Source organism: Zalophus californianus, chromosome 13 (genome assembly GCF_009762305.2).
Source record: "Zalophus californianus isolate mZalCal1 chromosome 13, mZalCal1.pri.v2, whole genome shotgun sequence".
Lineage (NCBI taxonomy): Eukaryota > Metazoa > Chordata > Mammalia > Carnivora > Otariidae > Zalophus > Zalophus californianus.
The window spans coordinates 11,498,558-11,522,110 of record NC_045607.1 but is presented as its reverse complement, the minus strand read 5'-3'; the positions used below and the strand labels follow the sequence as shown (position 1 = coordinate 11,522,110).

Sequence of the window (23,553 nt, the reverse complement as noted above, 5' to 3'; positions counted from 1 at the left end):
CTCGATGCCTCCCGCTCTCTCTCACCCCCATGTCAACTGGTCACCGGGTCCTGCCCGTGCATTTCCGAGGCCTGGATCACGGTAATCATTTCCCAGCAGGGTTCCTGTCTGGATCTCCTCCAGCCATTCTCCACACAGGCCAGCGGAAACTTCTAAAATGCAACGTGACCCCGCTGCACCCAAGCCTCGAGACCTCTGCTGTCCTCCCTGCCTCCTCGGGTGACAAGGCTCTGGGCTGGCATTCCAAGTCCTCTCGGACCCGGGCTCTGTTGGGCCCCACAAAGACCCCTCCCAAACTTCATCTTTGCTCACCTGGGCAGACCCTCAAATGGCCCTGGGCTCTCATGCCTTGTTTCCTGCCTGCCCCTCAGGGTGGAATGACTTACCCCATCCCAACCTGCCTGGTAAATGTCTACTTGTCATTCAAGATAGGAGGTCAGATGCCGCCTTCGATGCTCCCACTGCCCCGTGCCCCCAGCTACGTGGGACTTATCACCCAGTGTCTCCCTCCCACCAGCCCCCTGCACTATCTTTCAAATGTTCATTTCCTTGAGGGACTCATCCTTATTCCTCAGGAAAAAAAATATTTGCAAAATAAATGTCTGATGAACAAATAAAATTGTACCAAACACTTGGCTTTTGAAATTAGGATTTGAATAAAAACCAAGAGAGCACAGGCTTCTCGGCTCTATCCTCCAACCCTTTATTTTGAAAGTCAAGCTTTGTCCTTTCAACCATCTGCCCGTGTAGATGCCCTGACAGGTGTGGGAGATGGACAGGCAGAGTAAGGAAAGTAAGTACGCACGCGAGACCAAGATCACGGACCCTCCGCAAACCCCTCGAGGCTTCCGGGTGGTTCCTCCCCATTCAGCCACGCAGTTCACAAAGGTATGTTATTATTTGACAAAGTCTAGCCCTGTACTGCCTACTTCAGCAGCCAACGGCCACATGTGGTGAGTCTGAATTAAGATGTGCTCTAAGCATAAAATACACACTGGATTTCAGAGACTTAGTTTGAAACAAGTATGTAAAACATCTCAATAATTTTTTTATATTGGTTATATGCTGGAATAAAAATATTTTGGCCATTTGGTTAAATATTATTAATTACATGTGTCTTTTTACTTTTTTAATGTAGCTACTAAAAGATTTTGAATTTCACGTGTGACTTGCATTGTGCCTCCTGCTGTTTCTCTCGGACAGTGCTTTAGAGCCTCACTGGGTTGGAGTGATTCTTCAGATACCAGACCTGCCTTGGGACTCACTCTCTGAACCCAACTCATGGAGAGTAGGGGCCAGGTCTCAGGCGTCCCTGGACCCCTGCTGCCCAGCACAGCGCCAGTGGGAGAGTGGGCGGAGGGACTCGGTAGGGGACTGGGGTCCCTCACAGCACATCCAGAGCATGTCTGGAGGGAGGTACACTGTGGCCCCCAGGTCCTGTGCTGTTAGCTGGCAGTGTGGGTCACACCATGCTCACAGACCTGTCTTCAGCTGGAGGCCACCTCTGGGTGGGGATGCCACCCAGCGAGATAAGCATGGCAACCCACTAAGCCCTAGTTCTTCCACCCCCGTTTACAGGAAAAGTATGGGGAAAAGGGGATGGAGCCCCTCAGCTCACACTGCTCAGCAGGGGAAAGTAAAAGGACAGGGAGAGGGGCGCCGCCTGCACGGTGCATAGTCTGCTGCCTTATCCATACCCCCCCACCCCACCGTCACATGACCCCCCACTTCACAGCAGCTCTGCTGCTGGGCGACCCGTTCTCCAGCCCACAGTCCTCACGGCTCATTGCCTCTGACCGAGCTATTGCCACCCCTGCTGGTGGGGGTAGCAGAGTGCTCCGGGGGCGGCCCCTGGGGTCAGACAGTCTTGGACTGAACCCCCAGCACCCCCTTACCCTTTGGGTTTCTGTAGGCCCATGATTTAATCATCTGAGCCCCCCGTTCCTCATCTGCAAATGCAGGTAATGGCCCCACCCACGCAAGGGGGCTGTCAGGAAGATTCAGAGAGACCATGTTGGCCATGATCTTCCCAGAGGGCCATCAGTAGACGTTAGCAACTATGACCGTTAGCAGGCTCCCCCCACTCCGGCCTCTCCCCTCCCCATCCAACTCCACGCTTGCTCCAGAGGGCACTTAAAAACAGTACACGCGGGCGCCTGGGTGGCTCAGCTGGTTAAGCGACTGCCTTCGGCTCAGGTCGTGATCCTGGGGTCCTGGGATCGAGTCCCCCATCGGGCTCCCGGCTCAGCGGGGAGCCTGCTTCTCCCTCTGACCTTCTCCCCTCTCATGCTGTTTCTCTCTCTCTCTCTCTCAAACAAATAAATAAAATCTTTAAAAAAACAAAAAACAATACACGCCCAGTCGTGTCGCTCGCCAGCTTCAATCATCTCAGCGGAAGGCCAGCGCGTCCCAGTGCATCTCAGCAGACGCATTGTATGAAGGAAGAAAAGGGGGTTCCCCAGCCAGACGAGTCTGGGAAATGCTGTCTGCTGCCTTGCTCCTTCTGGAGATTCACAATGCCAGTTGGCAAAGGCTGCCAAGTCTCGCAACAAAAAACCCACCTTAAACAGGCAAAACCCTATTAACTTTTCTTCTTCTATGTCCTATTTCTCCAATTTATTTGAACCCAGACTCACTTTCCCTATACTAGCCGTTAATAGCCCCTGGAAAATGCCACCCGAAGGGTTCAAAGCCCTCCAGACACTGGGCCCCACCCACAGACCTCTGCCATCTCATCTCTGGTGCTTCCCCCCATTTCCCCGGGGCCCCAGCACCCCCATCCGACCCAGCTCTCCCTCCAGCTCCCCCCAGGGCTTCATGTGTTCTTGTGTTTCCATGCTGGTCTCTTCGCCTGAAATACCCTTCCATTTCCTTTTGTCTCACCCTGGGTGCCTCTTATTTGTCCTTTGGTGTCTGGCTCAAGCACCACCTCCCCCAGGAGGCCCTCCCTGCCCTTCCCTGCCCATGTGTATTCACAGCACACAGGCTGTCGTTCTTAGCCTCTTCATCTCATCTCTCTGTTTATCCTGGGGCCAGCATAGTACTGGTACATAATAGGTGCTCAGCAAATGATTTTGGGCTTTAACTTCCTGGAACATGTAGAGACTCAAAAAAAAGTTAGTTCTCCAGATTTCGTAATTAACTCATTTTCCTTTGACTGTCCCCAGGAAGTGCTGGTTCTTCTGCAACTGACTTTGTAAATGGTGGGGAAAAAAGTAGATTCTTGATCACACCCGACCCAGGAGCGAGCAGAGTAAGTCGGGGAATTTAAAGACACTATGAAAGGGTAATGTGGTCCGTCTGTTAGGGCCCCACCGCTGGGGTATACAGCACTTCCCACAGGGCCAGGCGCCAGTGGACACAGGCTGGAGAGAGCCAAGTACCCTGGGGACAACTAGAAGAGGCCACAGGGGTGACTGGTGGCGACCTGGGTGGGAAGAGAGAGCGAAGAAAGAAGCCAGGGAAGGATGCACACATCATTTTCCAGAACATGGCCCCAGGGCTTGGAAGCTGAGTCGGGGACTAACTGGAAGCGGGGCCTGGGGAGGCTGTGGATCTGGCCAGGACACACTGGAAATCTTTTAGATGAGACAGGAGCACCACCCGCGCCCCCCTACTCCCTGAGGGTGCAGACCTACTCTCACTCTTCTCTGCACCTCAGCCCACAGTCCAGGGCCGGTGCCAGCTCGCTCAGCTCTTCCCATGGCCCTAGTGGCAAGGAGCACATCCATCTGTGGGCGAGGAAGCAGACCACAGAGAGGTAAAGTGACCCACTCACGGCCCCCAGCTGGTAATGGGGAGTGCTGGGAGCGGGTCCCCGGCCTCAGCTGTGGATCCAGTGCTCTTCCCATCGCTGCAGTAGGTGGAGGCAAACCCAGCAGAGCCGTAAATCAGGAGAAGCAGAGAATTGAGATCACGTATGCAATCCCCAATTCCCTGGATCAAAATGTGGCTACACGGACTGCTGTTTCTTAAGTGAGTTCAAAAGGCTGAGCCTTTGGCAATCTTTTGCTAAGAAGAGTTCTGTTCAACAATTCATCTGGCACTTCCTGAGCTGGGCAGGGGCCGGGGCGGGGGAATGGTGGCACTGGAGGTTTTGAAACCCAACACATGCACCTGTTTTCCTGAAGGTCATGTCCAATTGTGGAAGCAGATTCATTCCCACAGAGTGGAAAGATTCCTCCTACATGTGTTTATGGAACAACTGCTTGGAGCCAGGGCCCACAGATTCAGAAAAAAAGATAAAGTTTTTGTCCTTAAGAAATGTATGGTCGGGTGGCATTTGACCTACATCATGGAAAAAAAAATTTTTCCTAGAGTACAAAGAGTCCTTGGCTAATTAGTAATTTGGGCTAAAACCCCCAGAAATATACTTTGGGTTAGAAAGATGTCGGTTTATGTCTCGGCTCCGTCGTTTTCTAGTTGAGTCCAATATACCAGCTCTGCCACTCGGGTGAGTTATTTAAACCTAAGTCCCAGTTCACTCTTGTGTAAAACGGAAATAGCTCCTCAGTCACAAGCACCAGTGTGAGGCTGCTGCAGGGGTACAATTATGGCTGGGGGCTCTGGCCCACAGCCCCTGACGATGAATGGGACCAGCCAATCCTCTGTTCCCCCGCTGGATTCACAAGCCTTCTCAGAGAAGTCCTGTGGATGTGAAGACCTTGGTTTTCCAAGCAAGTGTGTTGTCAGCAAGGCACTGGTGAAGGTGACTGGATTTTAGTAATAATCTCTCTTTATTTATGTGTTTTCCTGTCAAAGTATTTCTGCTTCTCTTCTTTCCTTTGAGCCTCACATCCCCTAGAGAGGCAAGTTAAAGGAGGATTATGTCCCTGCTATAGTGGGGCAGAAAACAGGAGGCCCAGAGAGGTTAAGGGACTAGTACGAGGTCACACAGCTAGTGGCAGGAACTAAAACAAGCAGGTATTCTTAGTATACTGTACTATCCTTGTGAATCCAAGTTTCGAAAGTCATCAGGAATCCTTTCTGATATGGTTTTTCTAATCCGTCTGAAGTTAGAATCTGTTGTTAGAGATCTGTGTCTAAGAGAAAAGGCTTGTGAGAGAGTGACTCACATCCTCCCCTTCCATATTTGAGCAGCTCTTTCCAGGGCCTTCCAAAGAAGATACGATTCATTTGTTCATTCATTTAACAAACGGTGGCATATACGCTGCACATCTGTGAGCAAGATATGGTCCTGTCCTCCAAGGGCTCCCTCTCTGATCGAAGGGGTTACAACGCAAGGGGGGATAGAGGGTTGTGGAGGTCTGTGGAGGTCTGTGGAGGTAGAGGAGGACGTTCTTATTGGATGGGCATGGTAGGGAGTTCCACTGCACGGTACAAGGGAGCCATGGTGGCCCAACATGATTAGAGCAAGGATGAATATGAGGATAAGGCAGGCCAGGACCCTGGATGGGCTGGTGGGGGAGGGGGTCACATAATGGGGCCTTGAATATCAGGCTAAGAAACGTGGCTTTTCTCTTGAGAGCAGCTGGGAGCGATTTAGGCAGAGAGGGACACATCAGAGGCCCTGGTGTCCTTGGTCTTAGAAGACGGATGGGAGGAGATGGGTGGGCTTCTAAGGACAGACAGTCCCCCCAGCCACAGGGCCCTGCCCAGGCCTCCATGTTGTGAACTCACCACCCCTGGCCACCTGAGTACGACAAGATATAAACGTGAGAGGGTAAGCCCGGAAATATGATTGACACGGAAGTCCCAAAGAGGAGAGGAACTCTTTGGCCTCTGCCTGGCTCTTGGCATTTGCAACAGTCAACCATGTGGGCCAGGTGAGTATGCTCATTGGATATGAAACCCGCATTTATGAGGACAGCATCTGATTTGCAGTTAATTTCTTGATGCTGCAAAACATATTGTTTCCAAAAGGTCAGGAGGGGAAGCTGTGTTGGAATATCAACTTAATTACCTGGGCAGCATGGATGAGCGGGTGCCCTGCACTGGGCTCTGGGGTAGAAAATGCTTGACTGACGGCATGGACCTGGGGCAGAGAGTGCAGTGTGTGCGAGGGGGGGTGGGGGGAGGTTCGCCTACACAGAGCGCAGAGCCAAAGCACCTGCTGCCCGCGTGGTCTGGCGCCTCGCTAAGCCAGGAGAATCCTCCGGACGGGAATGAGGGCCATTACCCCATTTCACAGATGAGGGAAGGCAAAGACTTGCCCAGGGTCATGTACAGCAGTGGATAAGAGGCCTTTGGAAGAGGGTCAAAGAGCTCTTCTCGAGTTAACTGTGGGCTGGGGCAGGGGTCCTGTGATGTAAGTGGGAGGGGCTGACTGTTTAGGAAGCGAAGCATGGATTTACTCAGTCCCCACGGAGGACACACTGTGGATCATCCCTTTAGGGTCACCAACAGCATCCCCATTTGGCTTCTGGGAAAGTAGGTGCAGGGAGCGGGTGGAGGAATAGGTGCTACCCAAGGCCACACAGAAGGTGAAATGTCAAAGTCAGTGGGGAGACAGGCCAGATGCCAACCAGAGCCTGGTCGCAAGGGGAAGGAGGTAGAAGAACACACATGCCTGAGGCCATAGGGACCAGCCAGGTTTGCTGAAGGCAGAAGGCTATGCATGCAAAGTTGGGGTGGGGAGGCAACCTGCCTAGGGAGCCAGCCAGGGCCCCTGCACTTCCCCTTTCTGAGGGCTGGAGAAGGCAGATGTGCCTGACGGCAGCTGGACACATGAGAGCTGGCCTCTGAGGCTGGCCCCTAAACCGGGGCGGCGGGGGGGTGCGCGGTCTCAGGTCCTGTGTCTGAATGGTGCTGAGTAGTCTCTTTCCCATCAGACTCTGTCTAGGTCACAAGGAGGAGGCCCGGGGGTCCCCAAAGGGGAGGCTGGACAGATGCCTGGGATTTCTCTGTCCTAGGGGTGTGACCCAAACAGATACGCTGCCAGGAAGAGAGAAGGAGAAAGAGAAAATTCACGATTAAACTCTGTCACTGTTTAACAAACAAGGAGTTCGCCTGGTTAATTTTCCTGGCCAGGAGCCACATCAGTGCTCTGACCTATGCATGAAACAGCCCGGGTTGGGAGAGCAAGGCAAAGCTTTCCGTGGCTTTACAAAGGGCCTCTGGGCCGAGAGCAGAGCTCCTCTACTCCTTGGGACTGGAAAGATGCTATTATGCAAGATATGGAAATAAAAGAGGGCTCCTTTTGATATGCCTCCAAAAAGGAGTGTACTGAAGCTATATTTGTGTGGAGTGTCTCCTTTGAAATGCCCAACCAGCTCTCTCAGGCACAGCTCCTACCTGTCCCCCAGCTCCTGTCATTACCTGCAATCTTCTCGTCCACCCTTGAGAGAGCTGGTCCTGCTTGTTGGGAAGATCAAATGCCTGCCTCGGCTTCAGAGTTTCAGTGAGGACGGCTGGAGAGGCCAGCCACTGGGGTCCTGTGGTGCTTGCTCCGGGCGGGCAGTGCGGGGCAGGGCCCGGGGCCCCTAGACAGGATCCTGGCATCTTCGGGCCCTGGGCACCCGCAGAGGTAACTCTAAGCTCCAGGCTATAATCTTGGAGGGACGCTTCTTGCAAGGTGGCTGAAGAAGAAGTTTCCAACCTGCCCATACCAGGTGACAAGGAGGTGCTTCTTCATGCGAAAGGGGGGCTGGGGCGGGGTGGTGGTGGTGTCTCATCTTGGAGCACCCTGGATGGGCCACTGTTACTCCGAATCTCCCAGTCAGTCCTAAAACTCTGGATAGAGGCTCTATCATGATCCCCATTCTCTAGACGGGGAAACGGAAATCTCTTGCTGAACTTCGCACGACATAGTTAGGAAGCTGGTGGTGCTGGTCTTCAGTCTGTGTCTGTCGGGCTCCAGAGGAAGGTCTCAACGTGCCCTGTGACTCACTGTCCAGAGGCACCATCTGTGAGGGGGCATTCAAGACCGACGGTGGCCCTCCGAGAAAAGCCACAGCACCTGCCCCTGGGTCTGTCAGCTGTTGTCTCTGGAGAGGGTATGCTTAGGATTCGGTCTCCCCAACAAGTCACCTGGCAAGGCCATTCTCTCAGGCTGGTCCTAGGCACTTTCTCCGAAGTGAGTGAGCGCAGAGCTGAAAGACATCTCAGCCTGGTCCTGAAGAGCGGTGCGTTCCTCCCTGATGCTGACAGGAGTAGTATTTTGTAGTGGTGCTGGTTAATTTGTAGTGGCATTTGCGGTTTGAAGCCTTGTCAAGATCCCTGATTACTTCCCGTGCAAGGAGCTTGGCTGATGGGGAAGTTCACATGCTGAACAAAAGCGGCGAGGCAGCTGTGAGGAAGGCTGTGAGGGGGCCGGGTGACCCCAGCCGCTTGGGGGACAGAGGCGGGGGGGGGGGAGGGAGGAGGGCCAGAAGTGGGGCGGGGGAGGGGAGCCTTTTGTTTTTAGTCAGGTGCAGCTGCTCGGGTTGAATAGGTGGCATCCCACTGGCGGCCGGAGGTCGGGCACCAGATGCAGCCGCTGGCTGGGCAGGGAGCTCTGCTGACACAGGCCATTCTCTGCCCAGCAGAAGTTGCTGCCTGCACAGCAGCCGTCGGAGGCGCTACCCAGGGTGCCTGGGTGACCCTCCCAGGAGGTGGGGGATAGGAGGAAAGGCTTCCAGAAGTTGGGAGAGAAAAGGCCCTCAGATTCCAGCATGGGCTACTGTTTTTTGGCATTTGGTATGTATCAGGTCCCATGCTAGGAGCTCTACACGTAAGGTCTCTAATGACCTCAACAACCCTGCAGAGAAGGTAAAATCCCCGTTTGGCAGATGAAGAAACTGAGGCTACATGGCTCAGTGACTCACCCAGGCCAGGCCTCACAGCTAACAGGTGGCAGAACCAGGATCTAAGCCCCACTACGCCTGACCCCAAAGAAGCCCACATTCCTTCCATCACACCCGATACACACACAGCAGAAGGAAGGTGCTGAAACGTATCCCCTCCAGACTGACGGTGCTCCCCTCTCCCTGGGGAGTTCTCTCCCAACATCCTTTGACCTTTTTATCCTGCTATGTCTGTTCTGACCACACAGGAGGGTCCATCTTTGCCACCACCTGCATTTCACCAGGCCTGTGTCCTGACTCAGTGAGGGTTTGCTCAGTGCATTTAAGGGCCGGGGCCAGCTCAGCAAAACCGAGGCTAATTTATCATCTCCAGAACGATGTCCACCCCATGCAGTACACCACTAGCAAATTAAAATAAAAATCTTCTGATTTCACGTGGTACAGATGGGACTGCACAGCAGCCTCTGGATAGAAAGTCTGATGTCACAACAGCCTCCACACTGCTCTCCCTGCTGCCAGTGTCTCTCCGTCCCCTTGCCCCCCCATCCACCTGCAGCCTGGGAAGCCGGTCACAGCCCCATACACTGCCCTTGGCAGCCTAGCCAAGGCCAGCCCTGCCCCCACCAGCCCCCATGACCCACCCACCACAAGCGGCTCTTTCTGGCTGGCCTGATACAGACCCTGCCCTGTCCCGCAAGCGCTCCCGCTCTTCGCGATCACGTGCTCGTCCTGTGGGCCCTTCTCAAGCTCGCCTACCCGGTGGGTCTGCCCATGCCTCAGGTCCCTCCCTTCCCTGGAAGCCATGTTTCTTGTTTCTCTTCCTGGCTTGACAGAGTGGGGCTTCTTTCTTCTGTCCCTCCCCTAATGACAGTGGGCCCCTCAAACGGGGTGCTGTGTCTAGTTCACACCTGGACCCCTGGCTCTGGGCACAAGGCCTGCACATGGTAAGTGCAAAGTACCTGCTTGCCCAAGACCATGGAACTGGCAACCAAATGATCAGGGAGGCCATCGCCCAGCATTTGACGGACCGAGACCAACCAGTCATTGTCCCTGGACGCCAGTCACTCAGTCCTTAAGGCTGGCAACATTTCTGGCATGCTTTTGATTAGGAAAAACTCCCCACCTAGAGGTAACCTGGCCCAACAGGTTGAGCCCCAGGGCCATCCCCAAGAGCAGGAGACTTTCTGAGTGGAATGCCAAAGTGGGAAGCAATAGGAAGCTTAGATGTAAAACATCCCCAAATTTCCCCAGTGTGTCTGTTAAAGAAAGACAGTCAAGTTCACTCGACAGAGGGGTTTTTTTTCTTCCCTTGTAACAAATGGATGGAGAACCGGGTTTTAAAATTCCTGGACCCTGGAATACATTTCTATCTGTGTCAAAGTCTACCCCTCCACCGCCTCAGCAGAGTTTAAAATCCTAGCTAATAGGTTAACAACTGTTTTTCTTCAGCTTCAAATGAAGAATATCAGAAGGCTGGGGGAATATGCAGCTCTCCAATTTGTACGGACTGCACACAGCTCCCCGCAATGTGTGTTTGACAGGACTGACATTTTGTACCGCTGTGAGATGGGAAAACGTGTGACATTTTTATTCATGGTGGCGTACGCCCTTGTAATGATCAGCTCTGGTCGATGTGCTTACCGCGGCAGCCCCAGAGCCCTCGGAGAACAAACAGGAACCCAAGGTGCCAGCATTCCGACTGCCTTATTAAACACCGCCAGGGTCCTAACGAAGACCAACTGCTGGAAAATCTCACTGTCAAATCCTCAAGGACATTGTCAGCACACAGCTAACTGCATATATTTTTCATTTAAAATACTGAAATCCAGCATTGTGCCATTACGAGCAAGGGGAGGGGCGCCCACTCCCGTGGTCATTCTGTCAGCTGCTTCTTCGGAACTGCAAATGCTAAAGCCAGATGCCCAGTGGGGTTCACGGCTCAGAAAGGGGCAGCAGAGACAGGGACCGCCTTTCTGAAAACCCGGCCCTACCTTCAGGGCGAAAGGCTGAGAGTTACAGGCCTCTGGTGAGAGTCACCTGGAAAGTCAACTCACGGATTCTCTTCATAAGCCAAAGCAAATTTGCATGATTTGAAAATCCATTCCCCGCTCCCCAGCCCCCAGCCAGCCATCTTCCTGGAGGTGCACCCCATTACAGCCTGCAACTTGGTGCTAATCAGCCTTCTGTTTGGCGGCAGACCTTAAGACATCTGTAGGAACACACGGCCGCGGTAGGCTTCAAACCCTGGCAGGAAAGCTGTGTGTCAGGATGCCCACCTGCAATCTCACCACTTGCTTCAATTCAAAGGCCTCGAGGTCAGCGGGCAGGAGGACCCCCTCCCTTCAGCAGTCATTTCTAATGCTGATGCGCACTGATGGATGGGAGCCAATCACGTGGCCAACCCTCAGAGCCTTTCGGGTTGTTACGCTGGGTGATTTGGTTATGGCTGCATACGCTAACGTACAGATATATTTATTTTGTAAATATGTATTATTTATACAGTGCCTCTATTTCCATACTCCAGCCCTGATGCACCAAGACACGCTCTGCTATTTATTTATGGGGTCCTTGTCGCAACAGGCCTAACAAGACGTCTGTGTGTGGTTCTTGCAGGTTTGCAACAAACTGTAAGTGGTTGGCTAAACAACTGGATGCTCTCCATCCATCATGGGCAGAGGCTTGCATTTTAAGGGGCTGCCCATAAAGTTGGTTTAGCATAATACTGTACATCATCCATGGTGGAGATGACCTGGGACACCGGAGAGCTGGCAACCCAGAGAGCAGAAGCCTTAACACTCCACACTCTGGGATGGCGGAGAGGTTGGAAGAAGCTATGGGTACCCTGGTTCCACGACTCAGAGAAAGTAGAAAAAGGAAGGGGGTTGGTAGACAGCCTTGGGGCAAAAGCAGGACAGAGAGGGTGGAGGTCACTGTACCCTATTTCCTCCAAGCTGGCCATTCTGTCCCTCAGCAAGACCTTTCACCCTGGGCTACAGAGGGGGATGGCCACTGGCCCTGCCCACCCCAACAGGCGCTCCCATTGTCATGGGCTGTGCCTCAAACCTCACTGGAGCACGTTGGCTGGAGGAAGAGAAATGCAGCCTGTGTCCAGTCCTCTATCATTCTAAGGGAGAATGCCAACAGCTCCCACGGAGAGGATCCAGCAGATCACCAAGTTCTGTCTGTCTCCCAGGTCTCTCTCAAATCTTTCCCTCCTCTTCGCCCCCACAATGGGGTCCTCAGTCAGACTCCCACTAGCTCCTGACTGCGAGTTAGCAGCCTCATTAGCAGCCTCCCCGCTTCACTTATCTACCCCCTCCTATGGTGGCCCAGCGCCAATCTTCCCAGATGCCATTCCCTCAGATACAACCCTCACTGGTTCCTTGACACCCACAAGATAGATTTCAAGTTCCCCAAGACCCGGGCACTGCCTATCTCTGCAGTTTGGCTCCCAGCCCTCACCAGTTGCCTCCTGGCCTCTTGCTTCCCCACACCAGCCCCACTCTTCTCTGAAGAGCCAGCTTCTCCTGTCCTTTACGTATGTCACTCTCTTTACCTGGAATACCGTCCTCCTCTGGCTCCACCTAATATACAACTCACCTTTCAAGATCCAGCAGAAATGTCACCTCCTCTGAGAAGCCTGCCCTGGTTCCCCCAGACATCCTAGGGCCCCTCTCCAGCCAGTACACTTATGTCCATTAGCATTTCTCTTTCTGTATGGTCCGTTGACTGTCTCTCCCAGACAATGAGTGCCATGAAGGCAGGACAACATCTTAGTCCTCTGTGACCCCAGGGCCTTGGGCAGGGCTTGGCAGCTGACATGCCTCATTATATGTTGAATAAGTGAAGGAAGGAATTAAAGAGGGCATAAAAGAAACACTCAGAGTTCTGCCTGGCAAAAAACTTCAGGATTTTTAGTCACAAAGATAGGAGGGCAGCAGGGGAAGAATTCTTAGCTGGTCATCATGGCTTGGGAGAATGAAAGTGCCTGGTAGACAGCCCTGGGACAGAAGCTTCCCTCCCGCATCCCTCGCCCCACCCCCCCACCCCCCCCCACCAATCTGCAGAGAGAACAATCCCCTGGTTAGCACACCTGGAGAGTCCCTGTCTCCTGGCTTCTGCGGACTACTTTATCCCACCTGGCCTCTCAAGGCACCATCTTGCCAAGTTCCAACCTACTGTCCGTCTGCAAACATTTACTATCTACTCTCTGGAAAGTGCAAACTGGGATCCACCTAGAAGGAGTTTGGGACTGGGGCACGCCGGGGAAGGCCAAGGAGGTAGCTGTAACCATGGAACCATATGGCTGATGGGCAGCAAATTCTCAAAAATTCAGTTTCAACTGCTTCCAGGCAATGTTAATCCCCTACCACACTTTGCATTTCAAGTGGGATATAATCAACAATCCCCCCGGAGCAGGCCCTTTTGTATATTCTGTTTTCGTACTTTTATTACATTTTAAAAATCTCTGCAGTATCAACAAACAAATGCGATACAATATTCCAGAAGACATGGTCTGAAGCAGGCTGACAATGGGCAAAACAAAACAACTTAATTAGGGACATGGTCAGTGCGATCTCAGATCGAGTGCGGAGGAGGCTGCCATGCGGCCTTTGCTGTGAAGCTGCCCCAGGGCTGGGGGAGCTGGAGGTCAGGTAGGAGAAGCCAGGGCTTTGAATCGGAATCCACCTGACCAGCCAGGGGATTAGAGCAAGGGCTCTGGCCCTCCTGAAAAGCGGGGCAGTCTAGACCCTAGTGCACCAGTCTGGGCAAGGTCCTGCGAGACAACGCAAGCACCTACTGGGCACCCTGCCCCACACCTGGCAGGCACCAGGAGGGCAGCACTGCCAGCTGCTTTTGCACACACCCCCCGCCCCCCACGGTGTTAAGGAATCTGGGACTCTGTAGGTTTATTTTGGGGAGAAAGCCAAATCCCCAATCCAGGGAGTGGCCGTGAGCTTTAGCCAGGAGTGAGGGAGAGGCAGAACAGAGTGACCGTGACCCCCGCAGCCATTCTATGCCACACTGCTGGAGTCTAAGCAGGTCCCAAACCACCGGCAGCTACCACCAGATGCCTGAGGGACCAGGTGTAAATGATGAGGAGGGTCTGACGAGAGGGGCAGGCTGAAGGGAGAGCCTGGTCCCCAGCATCAGATAGACCTGGTTTGGAATTCTTGCTCTGCCACTTACTGTGTGACCTTGGGAAAGTTGCTTAACCTCTCTGAGCACTGGCTTTCTGGAGATAATAACAACTGCATGAATCTTAGAGGATTGTGGAGAAGATTAAGTGAGGTGATGCCTGTCAGAGGCCTGAATCCCACACCGTCGGTCCACCTTATAATGAAAACCAACCCAATCCATCTGACCTCTCCTTCCAGTGCCACCGCTGGGTTAGTCCCTGTCATCCTTTCCCTGTGGGCACGGACAGGTTAATAATTCACCTAGTTCACACGCATGCTTAGGGATGGCTGGGGGCAACACGACAGGCAGCTCCTGGCACAGCCCTCCTATAGCCATGGGGTGGGGACTGCCTGCATGGCCCCTGACACCGAGTCGATTCTCCCAGAGGATCTTGCTTGTGGGGTATAATTTATTTTCAATATTTTATGTTTTATTCCCCCTTCCCCACTGTGATAAACTCCCCACCTCTGGCACAGAGAATTCTAATCTGAGAAAATGCCTCCCCTGGTCTCACTGAATCAGATTTCCTGCTCTTGTCCTGCTGGGCTGCATATCTCCCTGGCAGGGAGCTGGATTCGGAGCTGCTCCAGCACAGACCTTAAAAGAAATGCTGTTTTTAGGCTCTGGTCAGTCCCCCAGCAAAGAGGCCCCGCTGTCACGCGGCTGAGCATGCTTAGACTCGGGGGACGCAGGAGGCCTGTCGCTCAGGCGCGGCACCGCATGTGGGGGTTTAAAAGGGAACACAGGCACTGCGCAACCCCAGCCACCCGTTTTTGGTTCCTCCTGCTCTGCCGAACTGACTGACTGCTCCAGGAGTGCGCGCACTTTTCCCACCTCTTCCTGTGATTCGCCACCTTTCGTGTATTCACTCACTCACCACTTGGTCATTCCCCAAACTCTCCCTGGGCAAGTCATCTGTGCCAGGCCCCGTGAGACTGCCAAGGTCACAGAACTGAGGCTGATACTGTCCCTGTCTCGGGACAGTGTGCCAGGCGAGGGGATGGTGCTCTGCTTGGAAGTGGCAGGGAGGGCTTCTGCGGGAAGGGGTGCTTGAGGTGGTCCCGACAGGTTGAGGGGCTTTTGTTAGGAGGAACAGAAGAGGAAGGATATCCCTGGCAGCGGATAGGGTAGGAACTGATTCACGGAGGTCCCCCTCTCTCCTAGCCCCCAGCATGGGGTCTGGCCTGGGGCAGATGCCCACGAAGAGCAGTGTGATGAAGGCGTACAAACTGTGTGCTGGGGACAAACAGATGGGACTCTGTTGCAAGGGAAGGCACTTAGCCGAGTCTTACGAGGTGATAAGCACTGGCCTCAAAGGAGAGGACTTGGCAGGTACCTCCAGCCCAAAAAGGGTGTCGGCAGGGGGGCTTGGGAGGGGGTGACTCTGGCCGGGCCCTAAGATTCGGTTAAGTTCTGACTACGAGGCGAGTCTATGATTGAGGAGGGAACCTGGGGACGGTCCTCCAGCGTGTGGCCAGCCATCTCAGTGCTTGCTGATGTTTTTTCTGAGACCCCTGTGCCTCACGGACCGGTTGACGAGAGCAACCCGTGACCCTGGAAACAGAGGGATGTAGGGGTCCAGTGGGCTGCTGCCCTGGCAGAAGTGGGGTGGGGCAGCTCGGGGGATGGTCAGCGACACACCAAGACATGGGGGTGAGAGAAGCTCATGAACCAGGAATGAGTTAGAAGTGGACACTGGGGCCACCAGAACAAAGGTGCTGTGTTCTCAGCACAGAGCTGGGGTACAAACCCGAGCTCTAGTCATAAGCAACATGGCTTTGAATCCTGACTGTTGTACCAAGCCTCTATCCCGGCTGTCTCTGGCCGGTGTCCCCCTCTGCAAGGGGATATGCTACCTGAGGCTCCCCTGGGTGGCTGAAAGGACTAAGTGGGCTAACATCTGGGAACTGCCTAGCACGGCACCCGGCATTGGAATACGTTTCTCTGGGTCTTGGAGTAGTGCCTGGCACGCGGCGAGCAAGTTGTGCTCACACTCCTCCCACGACTGCCCTTAGACCATCCAATGCCTAGCATATAACAGGTGCTCAGACTGTTGCTGAAGTGCTCAAAAGTCCTGGGGGGTGGTGGTCAGGGAGGGAGGAGACCCGGCCCCTGGCCCTGCAGCCCTCCTCACCCGTGCTAAATGGGGCCCAGGTGCTGTAGCTTAGGCAGCACACTGCTCATGAACCTGGATTTTCTCTTGGCCGCTGACACCTCCCAGCCCTTCTGTGGTGCGTCCGGAAATCCACCCCCAGTGCTGAACTGTCCGGCTTTCTCAAGCTCCCGGGGACGACAGGAATAGTATCTGAGAAAGCTTAACCAGAATTCTCCGGAATTTTCCACTTGTTACGAATTTCCAGAATCTAAGTTCTCTCTTTCATTGGCAAGTGTTCCTTCCCAAATTGAACATGGGTGCTCAGAGGAGCAAACCCTGGCCTTGTTAACCTTCCATTGGAAAGCTGTCTCTGGGCTAGCCTGGGCTCTGAAAAAGTGAGTCCACGTGGAAAGACAGGCCCACCAGTCACCCTCCCCAGGCAGACCTGACAAAGCCACCAGCAATTAGGGACCTTGCTGCTTTTGGAATGGCAGTGAATGAGTCAGAACAACTTGGAAGAGCCACCCCACCAGAACTGAAGGCAGAATGGCCTGTGGTCACACTGCAGCTGGTACAAAAGCTGGACTGGAGCCGGAGGGGCTGGACTGGGGGGCCACACAGTAGCACCTGCCTTCTCACGCACAGACAGGGCTGAGAGAGCAGAAAGAGGAGTGACGGAAAAGGGGAAACAGGATGTGGAAGTAATAGGGTTTGAAAGAGCAGCTCTGTTTTGTGGACTGCGAAAGCATGGCTGATGAGTTAGACCAAGAAAATGACTTTGGACCGCAGACCACGATGCTCGCCAGCTCCTCACACCTGGTGCCCCAACGTGCCCCATGGCCTCTCAGGCTCACTCTCCTAGTCAGCCAGGAGCTCGGGCATCTGCTCCTTCCAGCGCCATCTCCTGGCCATGCTGTCAGCCCCTCACCCTCTGCTCCTTGCTGCAAGCCAGAGCTGTGGGGACGCAGGTCAGGGACCAGTGTGTAGAAGCAGGCGGGGGGCCGCTGAGGGGTGTGTGTTCTGACAGCCATGACGATGGTCGTGTGCTGGGCTGCCAGGCCGGCTGGGGCGGCTGGGTCAGTGGGTGACGGACAGCTGGCCCTTCTCCGCCCCCACCCCCCACCCCCACCCCCCCTGCCAGAGAAATACACGTATTTACGGAGGGCCTATGTGCGGCACTTAGCTGAACAGACTCACTGAACCCTTACAACAACTCACGACATAGGTTCGATTACCCCCCACTCCCAAGATGGGGAAACTGATTTCACTGAGGCTAGTTAGTAACAGCTAGAGAGTAACAGAGCTCAGATTTAATTCCACAGCTGCCTGATGCTAAAACCTGTGCTCTGTCCCCTCTCCCACATTGCCCCCCAGCAACCGATCAGCATCTGCCTTTTCAGTAGTTACATTTTTGTGGGGGACAGGGGCTGTATTTGCTTTTTCTGTCTCCGTGAATGGGTGGTATGTATGTGTGTGCATGCCCACATAATATTCTGACCACACCACTTGAGAGCAAGTTTCAGATGTCCTGGTACGTTGCCCCTCAATGATTCAGTGTGCATTTCCTAGGAATAAAGACAATGCCCCATAAACCATGATATTAACAATAATTCCACCGTATAGACTAACATCCTAGTCCATTTTCAAATCTGCCAACTTCCCCGGGAATGTCTTTAAAACTTAAAAAAAAAAAAAAAACCCACCATAATCCAAGTTAACTTCAAACTTTGCATTTGGTCATGCGGCTTAGTCTCTTTTATAGACAAAATCTTTGCTTTATACGATGTAATTCAAGGGACGCCAGGCTTTTCCTCCCCTTGCCTGCTCTCTCCCTCGCTCTCCTGCTCCCTAGGTCAACCCATCCTGGGGACGGGGGGTGGGTACCCCAGTACGTTGCTTCTTTCCCCTTCCTCCCTTTCCTGAGGCATACAGGGCTAGACTTTGGGAGTTCATAAAAACACGAACTAAGAGGATCTAAATCCCTATAATACAAAGCTGTTTCTACTTGGAAATAAAACCCTTATTTATGGAAAGTGATTTGGAAGCAGTTTTTGGCCACTAATGGAATATTCATTTTTCTTCTTCACATGAACAGAATTATAAGCATAGCAACTGAAATAAAACCAAATAACTGGCTGGACACACAGCGAGTACTTAAACAATAATCAATCAATTATTAATCAATTTAAAAATCCACATCAGTAATAAAATCTTAAGATGTTTACTGCCTGCCAGTTCAGCACCAGGGCTTGTGGTAGACTTTCCAGAGGCTCATATTCTCACAGGGGAGGACAAGCATTAAAGAAATAATTACGAGGCTGTGTGAGACGCACTGCATGTGCCAAGTTCTAAGGGTAGCATAAAGACAGGAGCGGCTAACTCTCCCCAGGGGAGTCAGGGGATTTACAAAAGGGACCTGCTCTGAGGGCAGACAGGTAGACCATGGAGGACCTCGTGGGCCAAGCCAAGGATGAAGAGGGAATGTTTGGGGGTGGGGAGGAGCAGGGAGGTGACGAGGCCACTTGTGGATGCCTCAGGTGGACCCTGCAAGGCCATGCGGGGTGTGTAGTCGGGTTAAGTCTGGAGGCCAGAGGCCAGTCAGGAGACTGTGGAACTGTCCAGCTGAGTGACAACACAGCTTGAACCAAAGCTGTGAGGGAGGCCACAGAGAGAAGAGGGACTGCGCAGTGTCCAGGAGGCAGAAGGGAGAGGGCACGAGGTGAGAGTGAGTGCACCCAGGCTTCTGGAGTGACAGCGGCGCCACTCACCGAGGTGGAGACGGCAGGAGAGGAGAGGGTTTGGTGGGGAGTGTACGTTCAGATTGGAGGCTTGGGGTTTGAGGTGTCTGGGGAACACGGGAGCATCTGTTGGAAATGTTTGGGAGGCAATGGCTAAACTGAAGGGAATCGTGTGTGACTTCCAAGCTCAATGGGGCAGAAGGGGTTTCTCAGGGCACTCGGAGCCAAGGGTGCTGAGAAGGCATTTGCTGGCTGGGCAGCTTTTCCAGCCTAGTGCGAGACTGGCACTAAATGACCCAGCTCATGCTTGTCAAGCCAGATCTCTCCATATGCACAGACGAGCAGGCAGCCATATTCCAAGAGCTGTTCCTGGGGGTGTATCCAAACCCCTCGGTCCCAGATCTCTGGAAGACATGACAGTGCTTAGTCTGGGCTTCGGTTTAACTGGCTTTTCAAACTTTATGTTAAAGAGAGTTAGAAACCTTGGCTCAGTTGGGAGAATGTACTTTTTGGAAGCTACCAGGTTGGAAGGCAGGCAGTTAATTCGTTTGCAGGATCAATCACCTGGAGGGAACACATGAAGAAGGCCCTGTGGGTTTACCCTGATGTTCTCAGGGGAGCCCTGTCCTCCCACTTCCTGAGAAGTCCTGGCCCCCGGCCAGGCACACAGCACTGCCAGCATGTAAGCAGGACCAGAGCCCAATCATGGGCTCCCAAGGTCAGTCGGGTGCCCCTGGCCAGGGTGGGGGGCTGAGAGGCAGAGGTGCTCCTGGTTGCGCAGTGTCGATTGGCTACTAGTTCAGGCGCACGTCTTCCACGCCTATTTCCTCGTTTGTACGATGGGTATTGTGCTTTCTTCCTTACCAGCTGGTACTCAGCGAAATGAGCACAGATGTGAAAGCACCTAGTGGCCTGTCCACCTTATTAGACGCGGGGAGCAAAGCAGTTTCCATGGAAGTGCTACCTCTGCTGATTTCCTTGAAGAAGGGGTCAAGGCAAGATGTTCTGGCTGAGGGGTGAGTGGAGGACACTGCTTCTTCACCCCTCCACACCTACAGAGAGGAGGGAATGTCCACTCCCCTTCCCAGGAGAGAAAAACACGGGGGGTGGGGATCCTTAGCCTCTCTCTGCACCCCCTTGCTCACTCCTGCTAGACAGAAGAAGAGTGCTTCCCTCGGGGTTTGGGAGAAGAACTGAGCATGCTCCGGGTTCCATGCGCCCTCGTGGCGCCCTCCTGCGGAGCAGCCAGTCCACAGGCCCTGCTGGGTGCTGCCAGCAATCGTCCCCTTCTCCTGTGCGGGGTAGCTCCGTCTTTTTAATTCTGAAGTGAAGTTTTAGCAAGCCCATCTGGCCTCAGGTCTAAAACAGTATTCTCCTTTCAGCCTTATCAGTAAAAAAGCTGGCATTTTTATCTCATTTGACTATCTCCTGGGCCTTATTTCTCAACTATTCCGAACTTGGGAGGGGGAAAAAAAAAAAAAAAGAGTTATTTAAAGCCTCTCTAAACCTAAATATTTTCCAAGGTAGGAACAGGCATTCTCAAGTTATTTGAGATTTTCGAACGCTTTAAAGAAACTGTCCAGGCTAAGGATGCAGAGGCTCACTAAAAATCCACTTACTTCGCTCTTGCCTGGAACCATCCACAGAGCTCATCAGGAGCGCTGAGTGGTGATACGTGTGCCTGCTTTAGAAAACAAATGAGCTGTTCTTGAGTTCAGTTTGTTGACAAAATATTTTTTAATTACGGGGCCCAACTTGGACTGCGGAGAGTGGTCTTGGGGGTGAAGGGGTGGCCTCTCTGGGGCCGTGAGTGCCCCGAGCTCACCTCACCTCTGTTCTCATCACTCTGGGTTGGACTGTCCATTTGCTAGTCTGTCTCCCTCACTGCGCCCCACAAGGGCTTTTTTTTTTTTTTTAAACACATGGTAGATCTCAGTACCTGGATGAACAGATGCATAATTAAATGGAGGGATGGTCATAGCCTCAAAGGAGGAAGCTGCAGTGAGGACGAGAGGAAGGAGAGCACCTTCTCTCCCCTGGCAGAGGGCAGCTCTGGCCAGCACCCAGCACGGCTGCGTCTGAGGGCTCCACACAGGCCTCTGCCGGCTCCCTGCCACCCCACCCAGTGTCCACGCGAAGGTCCCCTGGCTGGCTACATGGAGTACTCCTGGAATGTAATAACCACCTCAACAGTCTCTGTCCCCGCTGGAAAGCTAAGTGTTCTTAAAGAATGGGATCCACAGAAATGCAAACCCAGGGCAAAATCTTTCTGAGGTTAGCGTCACCGTCTGGCTAGTTCAAATGATTTTGCAGGGACTCACTGGCTTTAACAGACATCAAACAGCTGAAATCCCTGCTTGGTGAGGGAGCTGGAATGGGCTCTGTAGTTGGACCGTCCTAGGTTTTTGTGCTGGCACTGTGGCCCTGGCCAGGGCCCTTCAGGTCCCTGGGCTCTAGCTCTGGGTCTCTAAAATGTGGCTAATGGTCCCTTCCTTAAAAGACTAGGGCAGAGATGACATGCTTCCCCAAAACAGAATGCATATTGTTGGGGCCACATGAGTGGTGCAGGCGATATATGGATTGACACTTAAGAAGATTTTTTTTGATATGCCTTAGAAAAAAACCCGACTAGGACGTCAGACCTGTGATTCTGTCAACGTCATTACTTAAGATGAGGCTAAAGCTGGTACGGATGTCAGGTCTGAGTCTATTTAAAGAAAAACAGCAAGGAAAAGAATAGCACAGATGGTAGGAGGGTGTGGCAAAAATTTTTTGAAATGGAACTCAAAAGACTGTTCTTTGAGGAGAATAGAAAGTCCCTAAAACTCATCCTTGCCAGTAGTAGGTGCTCTAGAAACACTGCTGGTTCTGGTCACGGGCCCATCAGACAGGGCAGGCGCCAGGGAAAAGCACCAAAGGACAACGTAGCACGGGGGCGAAGCCGGAAAGAGTTAAAAGAAAGGGGTCTGCGGTTTCCCTGGCCCATCCCCCCTGCAGCTAATCTGTCACCTAATGAAGAAGCGGCCCGGCACAAGTGAGCTAGCTGGCAGTTCACTTACAGCAAACTGATTAAGAATGTTCAACCAACAGCAGACTGTAGACCTTTCCAGAGAAAATAAATAGAGTGTAGACTGTATGCAAATGTGTTTGTCACTTTGACAGCACGTCTCAATTAAGGCATCTCGTGGCTGTGGGTAGGCTCTGCGGTTGCAGCTGTAAGGGAGAGCCCGCTGCATGGCTGATACTTGGGGCTTGACCTTAATCCGCATGCATGCATTAAAAAAAAAAAATCCTGCCTTCCTGTACACTTGCATAATGCTGGCAGCCACGTGAGGGAAGTGACAAACGGGGAGAAAAAGCCACTTTCATCCTCTCCAGTTTACAGACCTGTGAAGGCACAGACAGCTCTTATTTCAACAGAGTTTGGGGTGGCTTTTTTAATTGTTTATCCCCCCACCCGCGCACACACACACACTCTTACTCTGCATTTAGCTGGGAATGACATTAAAGCATCTCTACTTCTTGCTGAAATGGAAAGAAGGTTTTTCTCCATTTCAAATAGGGCCTCCTTTTTTGTGTTTCGAAAATGGAATGTTTAACACCATGAAATCCCTCTCCCCCGCCCCCTCTTTCTCTGTAATGGGCTTCAAACTCCAGCGAGGGGCTCTTTTCATGGGAAGGTTAGTGTGTGCAGGAATGAGGACAAAGGAAAGCAGGAAGCTGGCTCTGGAATGCCATGCTGGTTACAACGGAGGCTGTGCTTTCAGCAAACTCCGCCAGGAAACTGGGGTGCAGATTTCTCCAACAGGGCCTGAGCCCCAGAGGACTCAGCTCTTCAGGGGTGGAAACACACCACCAGCGGAAGAGAAGCATTAACCAAGTGAGCCCTGCCCCGAGAATGCTCCTTTCTCGCACTACATTTCAATTTTTATAACGTCCTTTTTTAAGTGTAAAATCCGAAAAAGGGACGAACCTCCCCAGGTTTAAGATGTAGGATTGTATGATCTGAAAATACTGATTACAGAGGAAGATTCTTACATCAACAAACTCACCCCTTACCATGATAACCCAGAGCAACCATTTCATTAATTCACTTCATTTCTAAAGAGCTCAATGCCGGTACACAGTAGGCACTTGATAAATGTCTGTTAAAAACAGGGCATTTAAAATGTCTCTAGATCCTTTATGTGATGAAAAAGCAATCGTATTTAAGATAAAATCATAAAGATGATGCTCCATCTAATAAGTGGCTCAAGAATCAAGTGATTTAAAAATAAGTAACTTTGCAAATTGTTGTCACAGTCACATCTTGCTGAGAGCCATTTTTCACAAACCAAATAATTACGACTTTTGCTCATCAAGACAGTCAATTCAAAAGAAATAGGGGAGAGTGTACAATCTTTTTCAGCTAAAAATACAAGCACTGCTTGGAAATAGATTTAAAAATTCAGTTTCTATATGGAATATGACGTTTTACTGAAGGGGGAAAAAAATCAAACGAATAGACAATTTTTCAAATGCTCGGGTCATCAAAAATAGTTGGTGAAAGAATCAGAGCTCTGGAATAGTAGCGCGGGTGTTTACTCTGAGAAGCACGACTCCCGATATTGATTTTCAGGAAGTACATTAATAAAGAACTCCTAATTGATTTTTTTTTAAGACTTCGCTTGTTGCCTTTTATTTGAAGGTGCAAAGAAGGGCCTGGGATGCTAAGTGTTCTAATGAGATGCTTAGCTAACGGAGGCGCCTTCAACGGAGTGCCTTGGAGTGGGGGAGGCGGCAGCCGCATTTAATG

At 52.3% G+C, this 23,553-nt stretch overlaps 1 protein-coding gene across 14 annotated transcripts in view; it reads right to left on the bottom strand.

Annotated features, from left to right (window-relative positions):
* DENND1A (DENN domain containing 1A) overlaps positions 1 to 23,553 on the bottom strand; it is a 503,929-nt gene that overhangs the window by 27,044 nt on the left and 453,332 nt on the right. The window lies entirely within an intron of this gene.